The sequence below is a fragment of the Macrobrachium rosenbergii genome, chromosome 41, assembly GCF_040412425.1.
Source record: "Macrobrachium rosenbergii isolate ZJJX-2024 chromosome 41, ASM4041242v1, whole genome shotgun sequence".
In the NCBI taxonomy this organism is placed as follows: Eukaryota; Metazoa; Arthropoda; class Malacostraca; order Decapoda; family Palaemonidae; genus Macrobrachium; species Macrobrachium rosenbergii.
In genome coordinates this window covers 51640063-51658643 of record NC_089781.1, presented here as the reverse complement: position 1 = coordinate 51658643, position 18581 = coordinate 51640063, and the positions used below count along the sequence as shown (strand labels likewise).

At 41.4% G+C, this 18581-nt stretch overlaps 1 protein-coding gene across 2 annotated transcripts in view; it reads left to right on the top strand.

Annotated features, from left to right (window-relative positions):
- Positions 1–12175: 12175 nt before the first annotated feature.
- The window catches only part of LOC136826861 (Y+L amino acid transporter 2-like), a 334102-nt gene continuing 327696 nt past the window's right edge, over positions 12176–18581 (top strand). Inside the window, exon 1 of one of the 2 annotated variants that reach the window (XM_067084355.1) lies at positions 12176–12374. The gene's annotated coding sequence lies outside the window, so the exon portion shown is untranslated. The remainder of the gene's footprint in view (positions 12375–18581) is intronic. The other variant, XM_067084354.1, reaches the window with a different exon arrangement.

The following is an 18581-nucleotide window of genomic DNA, read 5'->3' as shown; positions in this document are numbered from 1 at the left end:
CAGACAACCTAAATCCATTCATTTAAGAACCCTCACTTTCTACGAACAGCCTAAATGCATTCAGTTAAGAACAACCCTTACATTCTATGAACAACCTACAGCCGTTCATTTAAGAACATCCCTCATGTTCTACAAACAACCTAACTCCGTTCATTTAGTAAAAACGCTCAAGTTCTACGAACAACCCACACTTGTTCATCCCAAACCAAAACCTGAGTCCTACAAGACACACCATTCTTCTGGGTAATGTATCTTTCTCCCTGTATTAAAACCTCCCTCTATACCTCAGCAACATGGCATCTTTCGCCAACAAAATCAAAAGCTTGGTTGTTGCTTGGAAAGCCCAGGGTTACAAGGACCAAGAGTTGCTAGATTGGGTCGCGGCTGAGAGAAAGGAGAAAGAAAAAGGAGAAGGAGGAAAGACAGGAAAGAGAAGCCAAGGAGAAAGAGGAGAGAAAGGAAGGGGAGTGAAGGAGGAATGAGAGAGAAAGGAAAGAGAAGCAAAGGAAGAGCGAGACAGGCAAGAAAGACTAACTAAGGAAAAACAAGACCGACAGGAAAGAATAGCTAAGGAAGGACAGGATCGGGCTATAGCCCTGTAACCGTATCTCTCCAGTCCACTCCCGCTTCTGCCAGCTCCATGATGACAAAATGGAATGACTCAGAGCCTGAGACCCGGCTCAACCAAATAGAAGAGGTCTTCAAGAACTTCAAGCCCCTGCCTGCAGAAATCTCTTTGCTCTTCATGAAACACCTGGAGGGAGAGGGCATTACAGCCTTCCACTCAGTTCCTTTAGCAGACTGTGGAAGCCTTGCGGAGTTCCGGAAGGCCATAATTAAGGCCTACGAGCTTACCCCCAAAAGATGGAGACAATGTTGGAGAGGACAGCTGAAGGAGGTGGCTGGATGCCCGCAATGCCACCTCTGCAGAGGAAATAGTAGAAAGTTTCCAGCTTGAGGACTTCCTACATTATGCCACCCCTCCGGCCCTAGCCACCTATCTCTGCAACAAGAACCCTTCGATAATAGATGAGTGCTGCCGTTTGGCAGACCACCGGGACACTCACTACCCTGCCACCAGTTCCTGGGGTGCAAGATTTGGCCCTCTTTTCATACCTCTGGTCAACTTCCGCCCAAGAATGGGCACCCTCACAAGAAGCCCATGTGCAGCCATTGTAAAAAGACAGGGAACTCCACGGAACAGTGACTCCTGAAGGCTGAGAATCAGCCAGAAACTCCCTCTAAGTCCCCAAACGGGACTGCGCCCAAGAGTGCCATGTCTGGTCCTTGGGCAAACAACAACAGGCCTGCTCCCTCCACTGGGACAGTGCCAAGCAAAGATTATAGTAAGAATTATTGCACTGCCTGTAAGGTCTATGGGCATTCTGCCCTGTAGGCAAAATGCCCTAACAAAGCAGCTACATCAGCCATTGCCCTGGCGATTATGAATCTTTCATCTTTAGGCCCTCCAGCCGAGGGTCCCATATCTGACGCACCTCCTCAAGGCAGTTACCCCACTCGCCAGGTCACAGCATTCGATGACACTGGTGTGCAAATCTCCCTCATAGAGGAAGACAAAGTCCCCCATGGGGCTATCATTGATCAACGTAACCTTGTCACGACTGAAAGTATCAATCACCTAAATATGATACTCCCCTTCTGTTCAGTTGAGGGTCACAAGACCTCATACATCCAAAATCTGCAGACTTGCAGTAGCAACATATAGCCTATTCTTGAAGGCTATGACATCCTCCTGGGACAGGAATTCCAGTCCCCACCTAGTCTGAGACAATCCAGGTGCCCTAACCCCTCAAAGATTCAATAAGGCATAAATAAGCCTCACAGACCTGCCTTACCTCTGCTGCCAGTGCCACTTGAGTGTCCTGAGCAGTGCCCCGCTCCATTCGTCCCAAACGTCGAGCCAATTTTGAATCTAATTCCAGTGCCAGGCCCTGCCTCGATGCCAGTGACAAGGCACTCCCTAGATCTTCCCTCTGGGAATCTAAAACTCACTTTAAATTCACTACCAGTGCCACTCATGTGCCCTAAGCAGTGCCAGGCTCCGCCCGATCCGAAAGTAGCATCCTTAACCACTCTAACTCCTGTGTCTGGCCCTGCCCTAGCGCCAGTGCCAGCACACACCATAGATCTCCCTCTTGGAGATCCGAAACTTGACTCGAAATCTCTGCCAGAACCTCTTAAGTATCCTGGGCAGTGCCATGCTCTGTCTGGCATGGATGCTGAGCCCATTCCAAATTCAATACCAGTGCCTGGTCCTGCCTTAGTGCCACTGCCAGAGCACGACAGATCTTCCTTCATAAGATCCCAGTTCGGATCCCCTCTCTTCTCCCAGCTTGGCTATGCTACCAGTGTCTGTAAGAGAGACAGATTCCCCTGACCACAGTGGAAGCTCATCAAGCAGCGTGACTTTGCAACCCATGACTGAGTCAGTCACCATAACCTGTGTCTCTCACGCCCACCAAAACTTCTTCCTCTCTTTTGCCATCCGCAGAAGACCCGTCCGAGTAACTCTGCCATATCTAAATTAGCTGACAAACTCAAGGAACTGCGACAGCTAGTGTTGGCACTTGTAGGCACTGCCCCTGCTCCTATTGCCACAGCAGTCAGACCAGGTGGCACTCCAACGCCTTCCTCAGACTTGGTTCCCCCAACTCTGTACATCAAACCAGCCACCCAAAAGAGGGCAAGGAAGAAGGGTAACTGGCGTAGAACACCCAGGTAGCTGGCTCTGCTACTAGTGTTGGTAAGAGAGACAGATTTCCCTTGACCATAGGAAAAGCTCATCAAGAGGCACAGCTTCGTAACCAGTGCCTGAGTTGGTCATCAAGTCTCTCATGCCCACCAAAGCTTCTTCCTCTCTTTTTGCTGTCTGCAGGAAACCAGCCAAATTGGCCTAAGAACTCAAGGAACTGCGGCAGCTAGTGCTGGCACTTGTAGGCACTATCCCTGCTCTGAGTGCCACAGCAGCCAGACCAGGTGGCACTCCAACCCCTTCCTCAGACTTGGTTCCCCCGACTCCGAATGGAACATCAAACCAGCCACCTAAAAGAGGGCCAAGGAAGAAGGGTAACTGGTGGAGCACCCAGGTAACCTGAGAGAGCCGAGAAGCTCTCTTCGCACTAGTACCAATCTGGCACAGTGCCTTACTAGATCTTACAAAGGATTCTGGCACCTCTATCCAGAAGAGAGTGCCATGTTTCTTCCCCTATTTATTTTCCTTGTAACTTTGGAATTTATTTTTTCCCTGTAATATTTCTTTTCCTTTGATCATTTCTCACCTTATTTGATGCCTTATCAAGACTCACCTTTTTACCTTGCTTCCAACTCTGCCAATGCAGGGTGCAAATTACCAGACCCTTGTGTACTATACTGTAAGTCCTTTGACTTTCCTTTCATGCAATTACTTACATAGTAAATTTGAAACTGTATAAAGCAGAGCCGTTTGGGCCCTTACCGTTGAGTGCCACACCTGGCACAGTGCCATTACCATAGATATTGGCAGATGCTCCTGCCAGAGGAGTTGTGCCCTCTGACTACCTTTAGAGGCCCTTTGGGCTGAAGAACAAGCCTAGCTGTTTTTCATAGGCTAAGAAATATAATTCTGGTATACTGATTCATAATTTTTCCTTAACAGTCATTACTTAGTCTTGCATCTGTCATTTATTTTCCTTGTAAAATAAATCCCGAGTTCCCGACTTGCAAAACCTGTGCAATTACATGCCTAGTTGTATATTATATACTTAAATTTGAGCCGCAAGTCACCTTTATTGTTAGTGCCACGTTGGGCACAGTGCTGCCGTGTACAAGTATTGTGGCACCACCTAACATATGCCCACGAATACTTTGTTGTAATGCCTCCTCAAGGCACCCTAACAGCATGACTTTGGACTGTCAAAGTTAACCTTATTAATGAAGTGCATGAATAATCTTAGGATTTAATGCTGTACTAACCCTGTCATTATTTTCCGCGTTGTTACCTAAATTCATGAAATATTAGTCCATAGAATACTCTAATTTTGAATTCACTATAATGCTGCTTTAAAGTAATAACTTGAGAGATGTAAGAAATTAACTTGCAGCATAACGTATCCGCACTAATGTAAAGCTTAAAAATCTGTGAGATATATTTTGTAATTGATGGACATGCAGAATTAATGATTTTTAGAATTTAATATTACCAGAAAGGGAAGTAAAGAGATATTAACTTGTTCAGTCGAGTTAACTTTGTTCTTGACTTTTCTGCCCAATTCAAGGTGCAATAGTCAGCTTAGTAGGGGAGTTGCAGCAAGGGAAACCTCTTAGTAAGCCAACTCAACCTCCAACCTTGCAGTAACGTAAAATATAGTGTTGTTCACACTGATAACTAGCTGAGGAAGGGCATGAGAAAGGAGCCCCTTCTTAATTCTCTCCATGCTTCCCCCTTAGGTAAATTTGTAATCTTCCTAGACCTGGTGACTGCTTGAAAAACCTCTTTCAGGTGAAGCCGAATGGAGATGAAAATTCTGCCTCACAGATGCACCAGCTTTGGAATGAAGACTGGGTGAAAAGTTGTGTCCCAATAGCAACCAGCAAACACGTGGTTGCCAGGGTCACCTGGATTGGAAGGTCCACATGAGGCCTTGACATAAAAAACGGAAGGTCGCGGTCCATGTGACTTGGCCACCATCTTGACTCCCGAGCAGACACCAGCATTCCAAGTGCCATCTGAGAGGAAAGCAAAAATAATCCACCAAGGTCATAAGAAGAGGAGTACCAACAGCATCGCTCTCAGAAACCCTCTTGGTAGCAGACCCTTCACACTTACCCCTAGACTGCTCCTTCTTGAGCTTGTCCCTTGTGGCCACCTTTGGCCTTCCGAGTTATTTACCCGTGCATCCCCGTAAAATCTTCCTTCCAATCCTGGTGAAATTCGACAATGCCCCTCCATCACTCCGTCTAAGGTAACATCCTCATTTGAGGTTACTTCGACAGTCACATATCTTTTGATCTTTTAACTGAATTCCATTTTCTTTTCTTAAGCGCAATTTAGTTTGGACAGTGTGTAACTTTAACATAAGCATCTCGCACAAGAATCAAGATATCCTGGCACCATCTGTGTGACACTCGACTCGCCCGATATTGTTACTTTTCCCTACATAATCGCTTGCGTTCTCAATTGCAGACAGTGTTGTTAGCTGTGGAAACAACTGCTTGTGTTGTGCTCCTTGCCATGGGCATAGCCACTGCAAGCTACTCTACAGTGTCCTTTTCAAGAGGATTACCCACTAGATATTCAGTATTTTTTAAATTGCTGTAGTACAGTATTTGATCATTCGGCAGAACTTTGTTTTACCTGCCTATTATTCCCCAGTCTTCTGATCTAAGTGTTTTATTGTAAATATATTCAAATTAATGTGAACCCAAGTGTTTATCTGCAACATTTCCTTGCTGAAGTAAGGCCTTCAGCCCAACTATTTTCTTTGTAAGTTTCTACCTGACCTAGCAATTGCAGTCAGAATCTATAATCCCCTGTCCACCAGCTAGACCCTAGAAGTGGATCCTGAGCCAGGAATAAAGTAAGTAGGTCAGAGTAAAAACTCTATATATATATATATATATATATATATATATATATATATATATATATATATATATATATATATTATATATATATATATATATATATATATATATATATATATATATATATATATATATATATATATATATATATATATATATATATATATATATATATATATATATATATATATATATAATATATATATATTTATATATATATATATATATATATATATATATATATATATATATATATACATATATATATATATATATATATATATATATATATATATATATATATATATATATATTATTAGATCTTTGGTTGTTTTATGGGCGGTACGGTAGTTTGTTTATTTGGCTAATCCTTCCTCTTATTTTCACAGGAGTGTTTACGTCTGTGTTGGCGTGGCGCCAACCTTTAGTCAGGTTCGGGCAGCAGTAGCGAACGGGTTGTTCTCTCGGGGATGAGAACTTTGGGTACCAGCAGCAGTTCGACTTTGAGGACGTTTTCTTGGGCAGCCGGTGTTTGTGTCCAGGCTGGAGCAGCGCACCAGCGGAGAAGGTCGTTTGTTGGCCGCAGGTGGAGACCCTGTCAGCGGTTTTGGCACGGGTGCAGTGGCCCCGTGTCCTTTGTATTTTGTCGAGACGGCAGCTGGACGTCGTGACAATACAGCCTGTTGCCACCCGTTGGTGGACTTCGTTGGAGATGGCTTTTTTTTTTGTATCGACTGCTGCTGGTACTTCCTTTTTTTTTTGGATGTAAAGTAATATTGCTTTATTTATTTTTGTGTTTCGTGGCCCGGACCTGGCTCATTTTGTTATGACCTTTGTTTTTCCTTAAGATTTTTATTAAGTTTAAAATTATAAATATATTTTTATAGCAAACTCCTGTATTTTGTTTATTCCTCCTCCTTTGTGTGTGTCTGTCCAGAGCAGCCCCAATATTATTTCCATCTAGATCCTGTGTTTTTCTTAAGGGCTGAAACTCAGTTCGTAACATATATATATATATATATATATATATATATATATATATATATATATATATATATTTATATATATATATATATATATATATATATATATATATATATATATATATATATATATATATATATATATATATATATATATATATATATATATATATATATATATATATATATTTATATATATATATATATATATATATATATATATATTATATATATATATATATATATAATACATATATATATATGTATATGTATTGTTTGTATTTTTATTTAGCAAATTTTCAGCAGCTAGTAGCCAATTCTCTCTCTCTCTCTCTCTCTCTCTCTCTCTCTCTCTCTCTCTCTCTCTATTGTACCACCACCACTACACTATCATGTACTTATGAGATCATGATTTTCCTGGTTGATGTCATTTGTTTCATCTGCAAAATCATCATCATCATCATCAGAAATATCTGACACGTCAGCCAGGAGATATAGTGTTTTAATGCCTTTCTTCTCCAGGGGATGCCTGTAATGCCATCTTCTCCAGGGATATAGTGTTTCTGTAATGCCATAAGTTCTTCTCCAGGGGATATAGTGTTTCTGTAATGCCATAAGTTCTTCTCCAGGGGATATAGTGTTTCTGTAATGCCATTTCTTCTCCAGGGATATAGTGTTTCTGTAATGCCATAAGTTCTTCTCCAGGGGATATAGTGTTTCTGTAATAATGTTCTTCTCCAGGGGATATAGTGTTTCTGTCCATAAGTTCTTCTCCAGGGGATATAGTGTTTCTGTAATGCCATAAGTTCTTCTCCAGGGATATAGTGTTTCTGTAATGCCATAAGTTCTTCTCCAGGGGATATAGTGTTTCTGTAATGCCATAAGTTCTTCTCCAGGGGATATAGTGTTTCTGTAATGCCATATCTTCTTCTCCAGGGGATATAGTGTTTCTGTAATGCCATAAGTTCTTCTCCAGGGGATATAGTGTTTCTGTAATGCCATAAGTTCTTCTCCAGGGGATATAGTGTTTCTGTAATGCCATAAGTTCTTCTCCAGGGGATATAGTGTTTCTGTAATGCCATAAGTTCTTCTCCAGGGGATATAGTGTTTCTGTAATAAGTTCTTCTCCAGGGGATATAGTGTTTGTAATGCCATAAGTTCTTCTCCAGGGGATAAGTGTTTTCTGTAATGCCAAAGTTCTTCTCCAGGGGATATAGTGTTTCTGTAATGCCATAAGTTCTTCTCCAGGGGATATGTTTCTGTAATGTGTTTCTCTGGGATAATGCCATAAGTTCTTCTCCAGGGGATATAGTGTTTCTGTAATGCCATAAGTTCTTCTCCAGGGGATATAGTGTTTCTGTAATGCCATAAGTTCTTCTCCAGGATATAGTGTTTCTGTAATGCCATCTCCAGGGGATATAGTGTTTCTGTAATGCCATAAGTTCTTCTCCAGGGATATAGTGTTTCTGCAATGCCATAAGTTCTTCTCCAGGGATATAGTGTTTCTGTAATGCCAGTTCTTCTCCAGGATATAGTGTTTCTGTAATGCCATTCTTCTCCAGGGATATAGTTCTTCCATCCAGGCGATATAGTGTTTCTGTAATGCCATAAGTTCTTCTCCAGGGGATATAGTGTTTCTGTAATGCCATAAGTAGGATATGTGTTTGATTTCTTCTCCAGGGATATCGTTCTTCTCCAGGGATATAGTGTTTCTGTTTGCCATAAGTTCTTCCTCCAGGGATATAGTGTTTCTGCAATAAAGCCTTCTCCAGGGATATAGTGTTTCTGCCCATAAGTTCTTCTCCAGGGGATATAGTGTTTCTGTATTTAGTTCTTCTCCAGGAGATATAGTGTTTCTGTAATGCCAGGGAGATACAGTGTTTCTGTAATGCCAGGGACTGTTCTTGCACTTTCTGTTGTGCCGTTGTTCTGAATTTATTCACAAAGTTCTTCTTCATTTTCTGTAATACCTAAGTTCTTCTCAGTCAGGCAGGCAGGATATGTTCATCCAACTAAAAAATATAGGCCTAAGACTGTTTATGATGGTGGTGTACGTGAAATGCAAAATAGTGAGAGAGAGAGAGAGAGAGAGAGAGAGAGAGAGAGAGAGAGAGAGAGAGAGAGAGAGAGAGAGAGTGGCAAAGGTAATGAAGAGCTCGGAAACCATTACCGATGTTTCATGAGGTGTTCTTAGACAACGTTCAGACCAGAATCCCCTTGACCATGACTTCAGATGTAGTTCACCAACAACACTTGAATAAGAGTTTTTCATTCCAATGGAACATGTTATGCCCATCAGATAACGATGCAAATGCTTTAAAAATATCTTTATTTCAAAGAGGGTATTTTTTAAAATCCCATAAATGAGATACTAATGTCGTGCCTGACATTTATTTTCCCTGTCTCTCTCTCTCTTTTCTCTCTCTTTCTCTTGATGCTTTCCTGTCTAATTTTTCCCTATATCGCCACACTAATATGAACAAATGAGTCATAAATAAGAAGACTTTCAACCTGACCCAGAACCTCTGTTTACGTCCTGGCATAATATTATGATCGCAGACATCACAGACTAAGGATTTCGAGTCAGGGATGTCATTGTTTCCAGAAACCACTTGAAAACGTTCATATTTCAGAAACCTCGCTGTAGGATTTTATACATATTTTTTCTTGGTGTTGTTAATTAACCACAAAATGAGAGAAAGGATCAAGCTGTAAGCCCACTATTATCACCGTATGTTAAATGCTAATTTTTTTAGATGTGTAATTTAGGAATAATTATGTTCTGTATTATTTAGAGATGAAAATGAAAAAATATGTCAAGGAGTAAATAATTTAGTGTACATAATGTCTCATGTATGCTTAAGTTGGAGCAAGGAGGCTTTGTCATTTCTTGGTCCATTTTGAAATGGGTGAAATCGCAGTAGTGAGGGGTCGGGGGAGTAGCCTGTGTACTGTAGGTATATCTTCAGCTGCAGCTCCTGATTTCTTGGACTTTTTTTTCATATCCTTGTGGTAGGCTGTCTTGAGATTGACCTTTTATTCACAACCAAATCTCTGGTTCTGACTCATCCTTCTTCTTCAACTTTTGAGTCGGATTATGTAGGTGTTATTTCTCTTCCCTTTTCACTACAATCTTTAGACTTCATTTTCTAAAGACACAGGTGTTCTTAATAATATAGTTCAATAAAATCAGTCCAGAATTCTGTACTACTTGGGGACAGTATGTTATATATGGCCGATAACCTTCAAGATGCGTTCGGTTCAAGCTTTGCTGACATACTGAAGAGTATCGCTAAATAAACCCCTGGTTCTGTCAGGTCACCTGCGGCTAAAATCGTCCGATCACCTGGCCCTGCCCACTTTTGGCATTGGCCCGTACACACTGGCGATAACCATGATCGTTGCAATTATCGTTGTGTGTATGGGGGCCCTAAAGCATATGGAACCTCCTAACGTCGTTGTCAATTCATTATGTGTTACACACATCGCCCTCTTGATATGTTCAAAACAATATGTTCCACTTATTTGGTATTGCCACATATTATTATTTTATAATTATTGCTGTAATGGGTTAATCATTGCTATTTTATTTCCTTCATGCTCAGTGACTTCTTTATCATTTTCTTGTGAAATATCTTGTTAAGTTAGTCCTTTGTGACAGCTACGAAAAACCACAACTGGGTAAGCTACTCAAGTAGTACGAGTAGCCTATGCGTGGAGGGAGGGAGGGAGTGAGAACAGATTCATCGGGAAAGTTACTGCCTGAGAGAATAGGCATCTTATACACTACTTTTATTCTTTATAAATAAACCACTTGAAATATGATGACATTTTTCATTTCAAGAAATCCACACCAAATTCTGAATAATCCTGAGGGCTTCCGGTGCTTGGTCTTCAAGACCTAAATTTCATAATCAATCAATCAATCAGTAATTACACTTATTCGATTATTACTTTCAGAACCAACACATTCTTTATTTTCAGATAACATTGTAACCAAAGAAAATCTTATACCGAGAAAGCAAAGGTTGACGAAAACAATAATTGTGAAAATAATGAACACACTGTACGTACATCTTCGATAGAGCTCCTACTGTAGCCTATGTGCTGCTGCTGGAAATGTCGACTCGCTGTAATCACATCGTTCCTTCCTCATTCACACACACACACACACACACACACACACACACACACACACACACACACTCACAGAAATAGTAGTAGGCAACCTGAAGCGTCTACTGGAGGTGGAAGCGGATGTGGTTTTTTAACTTTCATTTTTCATAACCACATTTCTTGACTTGCAAGATGCCTACAGAATAAATGATCTTCCCATTAAAGAACTTGGAGGACTGAATTCTCTTGCAACGATGAGGCTTGTCAACATGAACAAAGATCTTGCATTAATTGGGCATGTGAGGAAGAATAATCTCGGACAGACAATGCTTCAAATGCTGCAGATGGCGCCACAATTCGCTCGAGCCTCGAATTTAGACTGACAACATAAACAACACTCACTGCAGTGATGTGTTCGCAGTTCGCGTCACAGTCGCACGGACCGAGAATTGGCACGGATAATCGCTCTCCATGCCCATGCAGTTGCTGCTGCTAGAGTCTCTCTCTCTCTCTCTCTCTCTCTCTCTCTCTCTCTCTCTCTCTCTCTCTCTCTCTCTCAACTAGCTTTCAAACTTTTTATTTTTCAAGAACATAATCCTGGTAAAGGGGTTTGCGTTTATGCAAGGAAGGAATCTTTTGTTTTTTGTATAGGTTCTGGTCTCCTTACACAAACCTGAATACAGCAGAAGTGAACAGCTGATTTTAAACTGATGCCGGCTTAGAATAGAATAAAATTTAGGCCAAGCGCTGGGACCTATGTGGCCATTCAGCGCTAGAAGGAAAATTGAAGTAAGAAGGCTTGAAAGGTGTAACAGGAGGAAAGCCTCGCAGTTGCACTATGAACCAACTGATAGAGAGGGTGGAAAGTCAGATGGAAGAAAGTGTTTGAACGGTGTTAGAGTAAACAGAATGAAAGAGGTTGCAGCTAGGGGCCGAAGGGACGCTGCAAAGACCCTTAAGTAATGCCTACAGTGCACCACGTTAGGTGCACTAACCCCTACGGGACATGTTGCCGGCTTGATCTGCCCAAATACATGCGCTTAAACACAAACTATTCCCTTGTTAAAGATCTTCAATACAGCTCAGTGTTAATTTCGTGTGTTCAGCAGTCCTTTAGATTCTATGAGGTGATTCTAAAGAAGGGAAAACACCGACGGTGTTCAGAAGCCACTCATGAATATGGCCAGTAGCCTACTGGCACCATAAAAAAAAAAGTCAGAACATCTCTTGGTTAACTGAGACATACAGGAACAATAAAAGTGACGGACTAGGGTCGTCTAGTCGACAGTGCCACAGATATAAATGTTACAGGTTAGTTATCACGTATAATATCAAAGGGAATCGAGAAGCTAAAACGCTCCATCGCGAAACCAGATCTTAATTGAGAATAAGAGTCAAGGCCTAGAGAAAGGACCGGCCACCCACCCGTTCAGGTGTTGTCGACGTCACCAAGGTCCTTCGGAGAAAGTCTAGCGAGTTAGGGAATTATGCCTGGAGTCCACCACAGCGCCTCGCGTGTCCCAGTTCATCCCTGACTATCTAGCATTGTCTTTCCGCTCCTGCTGTGGGAGAGTCTTACCCAGTGCAGCGTCTGGCTTTCAGACCCAGTGTTACGTGGAGAGGTGAGCCATCTCTTTCTCTCTCAAGGCCGGATATATATAGCCTACTTCACGAATATTTCCATTCATCAGAGTAAGTACAATCATCAAGAGCAAACGTTTATTGGTACCCATTATTGCAGTATTTGAATTCATTTCAAAACAGAGTAGCATTTGCGAGATCTTACTGTCTAGTGACATGTTACTGAACGCCACATGACGTAAAACTACACTGTTTCGTTTCACAAATCTCTGTCTATCAGACTTGGAGAGAAAATATAGAATTTGTGGCATTTCTGGTTGTCCACCATAGTTCATTGTCCCTTTCGGTAAAAGACAGTCAGATATGAGCTGATAAACGACCTTTTCTTTTCTAAGTATCAACGTCATTTTCTTCTTGCGGAAAACAGAATGAGTCAGATCAAATATAAATCAGTTGTAGCAACAGATAAGCCGCAGAAAGAAAGAGAACCAACGATCGCAGTCTCATCAACAAAGCCTGATCACTTTCCGTTTCTTCCGCCACACCCTCCCCCCTCCCCCGCCCCGACCCCGCCTCATCACTTCGGATTTCTCGACAGATAAAGTTCATAAATATCACTCATCAATCCTCTTCCGTGGCAAATTCACGTAGTCACATAAGTATGATAATCACCATGACAATAACAATAAACTAGAGAAATAATGGTTTTCTTAGCATCAGTCTATCGTGGTATGTTCATTGCAGATTCTGCATGTCATAATCACTGTAACGAAATCCAAGTTCCTCTTGAATTATATATATATATATATATATATATATATATATATATATATATATATCAGAAATATATATATATATATAACTATATATAAATATATATATATATATATATATATATATATATATATATATATATATATATATATATATATATATCTATATATCAATATATTATTATTATCTTATTATTATATATATATTTTTATTTTCTCCCATTTTTTATATTTCTTTTTATGTTATTATTATCCAAATATTCAATATTATTATTTTGCCATTATTTTTCATGGGGGCACATGCCCAGGTGCCCTCCCTGATCCATAGCTAGTGTTATATATATATATATATATATATATATATATATATATATATATATATATATATATATATATATATATATATATATATATATTATATACAACTTCTTAGCCTCTCGATTTCCTCACACTCTTTAATATGATCACTTCGCTAACCTTATTTCTAAAGGAAAGTGAATGACGAGATTTTTCTTTTTCTTCCAATCTTAATTCAAGGAACGCAAAGGCAATTTTTACTACGTGCAAAGGGTAAAAATTTGCTTAATACGAATATGCACACACTCACACACACACAAAATACATAAATCAAGCTCTAACTCGAAAAGGGTATCTGGCAACGGTGTCGTGAACTGATACTCGTCAACAACGCAATCAATGCCTTTGGCTATCTGAGTTTATATATATATTTATATATATATATATATATATATATATATATATATATATATATATATATATATATATATATATATATATATATATATATATTATATATATATATACTTATTTACTTTTCACTCTAAATCTAACATTAAAAATGCATCATTGTAACTAATATAAATATATTTTATGGTTAGTGGACGCACTCATCTTTATAAATATAAAACGATCAGATGTTCTCTGCTAAAGTACACACACACACACACACACACACACACACACACACACACACACACACACATACATATATATATATATATATATATATATATATATATATATATATATATATATATATATAAAAGCCACTCTGTGCGGCTTAACTTCTCGATTTCTTCGTTTTTTTTAATATAAAATAGTAGAATTTATTCCAAGAGAAAAACAATGTGGCATTGTTACTCTCTTCCAGACGAACAAAATTGTAAAGAAATCTTTTTACACCAGAATTATATTTTTTTGTTGTCATTACCACAATTTTCTCATTTGATATGAAGATAATTGTGAGAATATCACCGGAAGCTCCTCTTCACCGTATCATCATAATTAGTGCAGCAGATTGCTGTAAAAATCGTTCAGATAGTGAAACAAGCATGAAATTTGGCACAAACATTCCTAAGACTACGCTCTCTTAGAAAAGGGCGCTGGCCACCTGAAAATCCAAGATGGCGGCTATTTTTCAAAATGGCCGCCATCTATTTGAGATTCACTGGTTTGGGAGCATCTATTGGATGGAATATGCCAGTTTTTTTAAACCTCGACTTTTAGGTTATAAAAATGTTCCATACCACACATTTTATTGAAAACCCTTACTAAATGAATTGTAACCAAGATGGCGTACAAAATGGTTGCCATAAAAGTTTTTCTATCCACAGCGCTAGCAGACATAGAGACCAACTGTTTTTTATTTAATGGTATATTCATGTGATCAGACAGTTTAACTAATATGCTATTTTCAACTGAAATAGTAATGGTATGGTCACATACAACATTGTGTCTAAGACTGTAACCATAAAAAGAAAAGAAGAGAAATACGGACTAAACACAACCAATCTATGTATAGGTCTCTCAACCTACACCTTTGAAAAATTCGAGGATAAGAAGGTAGGCATAGCATGACACGTTGGATGCTCAAGCTAGATTATCTACTGAAGAGAGGCAATATTTATCTAGACTTCACATTTGCAAGTGCACAGAGCTGTGCAGGGAAGACCCAGCTTGTAGCACTTGCACCTTTCCCGACAGCCTGCTTTGCATCCACATTTGGTAGCTGTTGGCAACTCTTGGCTAAGGGCGAGTTGGTTGTCAGAGGACTTGCCATGCTTCACCAGACTTTTGCCATCCCCACTCAGCAGGGTTCTCTGGCTGTGGCTGACACTGGGTGGCCTGCCCCACACACAACCAGCCTGGTACGCGCCCACGCCTTGGTGTGTTGGAGGAGAGCTCCCTGGTTGGTGGAATGGCCTCATATGCCCTTTGTTTTCTGGCAAACATATCAAGTCTAGCCTCATCCACAGTGCCAGCAGTGCTGGATCTTTCATACATAAGTATGACAAACCTCTCAGGACCTTCAGGTCACTCTCTTCCACTCTGAGAGGGTAGTGACTCAGTTTGGAGAACACAGTGGAGGCCTCTGGAAAGATGTTCCATGTCTGCCAGGCGGTCTTCTTGCCCTTGCTCGGAAGGCTGACACTGTATCACAGCCTGTGAACGCATGGAAGAAGAGCATGCCATTCACCTTCTCCTGGCACAGAGTTGCACAGGTCATGCACAGCAATCCAGCGCAGGCTCTGGCCTTGGCCAAATGCCACCCATAGCTTCTCTAGCCCTAGATTGTGGAGAGTGGAGAAAGCACTGACTGCAACGACAAGAACATCTGTGTCATTTGCTTTAACCGTGATGGTCTTGGCTCCATGTTCTGTGGCATATTTGGCATGGAGAAAGATGCAGGTGTCAGCTTCCTCATGAGAGCACTTTTCCAGTCCCTGAAGACTAGCCTCATGAGTGCTGAGGACAGCAGACCCTTTCGTGGCAATGACAACATTTGTGGCAGAACATCTGGGCAACTTTGTCTGCCAGGAACTGGAACAACTCTGTCTTGTTGGCATCGTGTCTTAGGAAATTGCGCCAGTTGGATGGAATTGTGTTCTTGTCTGTCACCTTGCGCCTTCCTCCTTGACCACGTTGGAGCCTGGTCTCAGCTTTGAGGCTGGATGTATTGTATACATCAAATACAAGATGTGATGATGTGTACTTGCTGCTATAGGATTGTATCACAGGCAAGAAGTCACAAAGTGCATAGCCCTCAAAGGTCTTTCCTTTCTTTGGTGGCAAGAGGCATGGACCAAAGCTGATCCATCTACAATGAGGACATCAGTCTTTGGTTCTTTGTCTTCTAGTGTAACATGACTCTCAGGACCGAGGTCAGCTGAGACTTCTGACATGTGTACAGCCTACCACCCTCACTAAGGGAAGCTGGGAATGTTTGATTCTCGTGCTGGAAGAATTCCTGCAGATCACATTCACGGCTCTGACAGGATATAAATAGCTTTGAGAAAAGCTGGCAATCCTCCTTCAGAAGTTTCTGCTTTGACTGTTCTACAGGAGCAGCTTCTTGCCTGAAGAAGTCAGTTCTGTTCTTCTTTATCGGCTCATAGAAGGAGACTGCATTGTTTGCCAAAGAGTCTGAAAACTTCTGAAATTTAGTGCGGCCTCTGTCAAGGTGTGTGTCTGTAGAAGTTCTGCTGAGCTGGGGTGGGCAATGTCTTTGTTGTCAATGGAATACAGATCCTGGCTCTCTTCCTGAAAAGGACTTCCCAAGTGTTGCAAAGCCAATGACAGCTTGCTGACTCTCTCCAAGAATGTCTTCTGCGCATGAGGTGTTTTGTTCATGGTGTGTTGTCTGCTCATTAGACTCCCTTACTTTGAACCTCTGTTTCGTATGCAGACACCAAGCGGATGATCTCTGGGCCAGCCACCATCCATCTTCTGAGTGCTGACGGATCTTCAGTCAGCCCAATGGCTCCGCCATCAGCCTTTATAAAGGCATTGGTCTGCTCATGAGCTTGGTCAAGAGCCATTGCTGAACTGCGACTGGTCTTGTGCACAAACAAGTTGCCAGCCTTGAACTCCTTGTGCAACTCTGGTGTGAACTCTCTCGGGTAAGCATGTCCCTGAGGTGAATAGGCAGCCAACGAGCATAGTTTGTATTATTGTTGGAAAAGAAGTAGGGTATCAGCTCATGCAATGCCTGCAGTAGAGGACAAAATTGGCCTCACGGAAGGACCTGATCAGTAGGAATATCACAAGTTCCATAGACAACACCATGTGCCAGAAGTGGAACTGTGGACTCTGCTGTCTTCAGAAGGTCACACCACTCCTCAAACTCTAATGCCTGCTCATTGTTGTTTGCTTTCTCAGCACAGTAGTCAGTGTATGCTGTCCTCAGGGTTTGTACAAACTAGAGGCTGTAACCTGGTGCATCTGCCGTGTCCTGGTTACACTTGCAGCTGACAGGAAGGATTCTGCAGTTCCAGATGAAGCAACTCCTGCCTCCACCAGAGCTCCTGTCCAACCACTGCCATGAAGAAGAGTACCAAGAGATGTCATTGCTGCCATCTCAATGTGCGAACCACCAAACATTACCAGATACTTGTCTTCGCCATACTGATCAGGCCACTGCCACTGCACCTGCTTTGCTACGGCATAGATTGGCTGATCAGCTGTGATTATGGGTATCTGGCCAGGGTTCAGAAAATCAGTGACATCCTGCACTTTCTGCATCACGTGTTTGATCGTAGCAACAGAATGAGCCTGATCACGCAGGAGAGGAAGCAATGAAGTTATGGTTACTTCAAATTCTGGGCTTCTCTTCATTGAAGCGTGATGAGCTGACCACGTCAGATTCACTGCATCATCTATTTCCTGGGTGACTATGACCTTGTCTAGCCACTGATACTCCAGTGCAAGCTGTGGCCCCAAGATATCTGTGGGTGGCTTTGGTATTGCAGTGTTTGGTGGCACAGGGTTCTTTGTTTGAAAGGAAGCTGGTGAGATGTTTGTGAATGTGTCCGGCAATTCAGGCACCGACCTCACTTTCTCAGGTGCAAACTTTAGTTGCTGTCTTTCCTGTCCAGTGTTCTCCTTGGTGGGGTGCTGAAATATGGAGATGCTAGTTCCATGGAAGGAGGTAGTGGCAGTAGTTGCAGATGGGTTGTGGTCGATGTTGTCCATCACTGCAGTGGTGAACAACCCTTTTCGCAGTACTGGGGACAGACCACACCCTCCTCCACATATTTGCTAACTGTGGCATCTCCCTAACTGTGCAGAGACCTCTAGTACTCTGTCATAAGAGATACTGAGGCCATACTGATGTAGCATTTCAACCAGGTTTCTCTTCCTGGTTTTGGCATAGACTGAGAGTCCCATGTAGACTGGGAATGGTGTTTCTCTGTCTTTGGAGTGTCTATGAGTTGTTGCTCCCTCTTTGTATCCAGGGAGTAGCAGTTGAACTGCATGAGCTGTGCAATGGCCTGGTCTGACTTTGATGCTCCAAATCGTAACTGTGACTTGATGTCAGCCCCATGCTCAACCATCCCTACAAACTGGAGCAGGAGAGGAGGCACAGAATTTCATTACACAAGCCTCAGAAAATGTGCCATCAAACCGTGACTGATGATCAAGTATAGACTTTCTGAGAATATTTGCTGCTTTAGCAATGATAACTGCCTCTGAAAGATCAGATGATTGAGCAAGTGCTTTTCCCACATCCTTTTGAAATGCAAGT